This window comes from Sturnira hondurensis, unplaced genomic scaffold, assembly GCF_014824575.4.
Source record: "Sturnira hondurensis isolate 20B ecotype Veracruz unplaced genomic scaffold, ASM1482457v3 Scaffold0008908, whole genome shotgun sequence".
In the NCBI taxonomy this organism is placed as follows: domain Eukaryota; kingdom Metazoa; phylum Chordata; class Mammalia; order Chiroptera; family Phyllostomidae; genus Sturnira; species Sturnira hondurensis.
Genome location: NW_028081539.1, coordinates 1,685,997 through 1,688,409, shown reverse-complemented (window position 1 = coordinate 1,688,409; position 2,413 = coordinate 1,685,997). Strand labels below are relative to the sequence as shown.

At 36.2% G+C, this 2,413-nt stretch overlaps 1 pseudogene; it reads right to left on the bottom strand.

The window, feature by feature from the left end:
* Positions 1–700: 700 nt before the first annotated feature.
* LOC118993842 (uncharacterized) lies at positions 701–816 on the bottom strand (annotated as a pseudogene).
* Between the last annotated feature and the right edge of the window lie 1,597 nt (positions 817–2,413).

The window sequence follows — 2,413 nt, the reverse complement described above, 5'->3', positions numbered from 1 at the left end:
TCTCTTTCTCTCTCTCTCTCACTCACTCTCTTTCTCTCACACTCTCTCTCTTTCTCTCACACTCACTCTCTCTCTCTTTCTCTCTCTCTCTTTCCTTCTCCTTCTCCTTCTCCTCCCCCCTCCTCCTCTCACCTCTCTCTCGTTTTTTGGAACTATAGTTGAACACACGTTTGCCTGTTTGATGTAGCCTGACAGATTTTACTATCTACTATTTAAAAGCATTGTTTTTTCCACTTAATCTTTTTTTCCCAAGGAAGTAAAAGACCTGTGCTCAGAAAACTGAACAATGCTGTAGAAAGAAATTAAGGAAGACCAAAATTAATAGAAGCATAAACTGTGTTCATGGATTGAAAGAATTAGCATCATCAAAACTTAATTTTTGTTGTATTCTCCACTACCATTCTGTCCCTTTATGCCTCTCTCCCCCCAGAAATCACCACTCTGTTTTCCATGTACATGAGTCTTTTCTTCTTTTTGCCACCCCCTAACCTCCCCCTCCACCCCTGTACTCCCCCTCCTCACTAGCTGTTTATCTATGAGTCTGTCCCTCTTTTCCTTGTTAGTTAAGTTCATTAGATTATACACATAAATGAAATCATATGGTATTTGTCCTCTGAATGGCTTATTTCACTTGACATAATGTTCTTTAAGTCCATCCATGCTGTTGCACATGGTAAAATTTTTTCTTCTTTATGGCTGAATAGTATTCTATTGTGTAAATATACCATAGTTGTTTTATCTACTCATTTATTTAATTAGCAATAATTGTTCCTTGGATAAACCTCATTGGCTACGATACTGCCACTGCACAAAGCTCATTTATTGATAGACACTTGGGATGTTTCCATATCTTGGTGATTGTAGATAACACTGCAATGAACATAGAAGTGCTTATATTCTTTTAAATTAGTATTTTTGGTTCCTTTGGATATAGGCCCAGAAGTGGGATAGCTGGGTCAAAAGGCATATTCAAGCCTGAACAGACCAATAACAGCAGATGAAATTGAAGCAGTAATCAAAAAACTACTGTCACACAAAAGCCCTGGACCAGATGGTTTCACAGGAGAATTCTACAAAGCTTTGAAGGAAGAGCTAACCCCTATTCTTCACAGACTATTCCAAAAAATCCAAAATGAGGGAAAACTCCCAAACTCTTTTTATGAAGCCAGCATCACCCTAATTCCAAAACCAGATGGAGACACAACAAAGAATGAAAACATCAGGTCAATATCACTGATGAACATAGATGCTAAAATCCTCAACAAAATATTGGCAAATAGCATCCAACAAGACATTAGAAAGATCATACACCATGACCAAGTGGGATTCGTCCAAGGGATGCAAGGATGGTTCAATATTCACAAATCAGTAAATGTAATACATCACATAAACAAAAGCAAAGACAAAAATCACATGATGATATCAATAGACGCAGAAAAAGCTTTTGATAAGCTACAACACCCATTTATGATAAAAACACTCAGAAAACTGGGAAAAGAGGGAGCATTCCTTAATATAATAAAGGCCATGTATGAGAGACCTACAGCTAACATCATACTCAATGGGCAAAAACTAAAATCTTTTCCACTAAGATCAGGAACAAGACAAGGTTGTCCATTTTTACTACTTCTATTCAATATAGTATTGGAAGTTTTAGCCATAGTGATCAGACAAGAAAAGGAAATAAAAGGCATCCAAATCAGAAAGGAGGAAACAAAATTGGCATTGTTTGCAGATAACATGATACTGAACATAGAAAATCCCATAGACTCTACCCAAAAACTGCTCGACCTAATAAATGAATTTGGCCAAACAGCGGGATACAAAGTCAATATCCAGAAATCAAAAGAATTTTTGTATACCAACAATGAAACAGAAGAAACAGAAATCAGGAAAAAAATCCCATTCAATATAGCAAAAAGAAAAATAAAATATCTGGGAATAAACCTAACCAAGTAGATTAAAGACCTATATGCAGAAAACTACACAACACTGAAGAAAGAAATCAAGGAAGACATGAACAAATGGAAACATATACCATGCTCATGGATTGGAAGAATTAACATCATCAAAATGTCCATACTACCCAAAGAAATTTATAGATTCAATGCAATACCTATTAAAGTTCCAATGGCATATTTCACAGACATAGAACAAAGACTTCAAAAATTTATATGGAACCATAAAAGACCCCAAATAGCAGCTGCAATTTTGAGAAAGAAGAACAAAGTAGGAGGGATCACAATACCTGATATCAAACTGTATTACAAGGCCACTGTAATCAAAACAGCCTGGTACTGGCATAAAAACAGGCACATAGACCAATGGAACAGAACAGAGAGCCCAGAAATAAACCCAACTCTCTATAGTCAATTAATATTTGGCAAAGGGAGCAGTGACATAAAATGGAGTA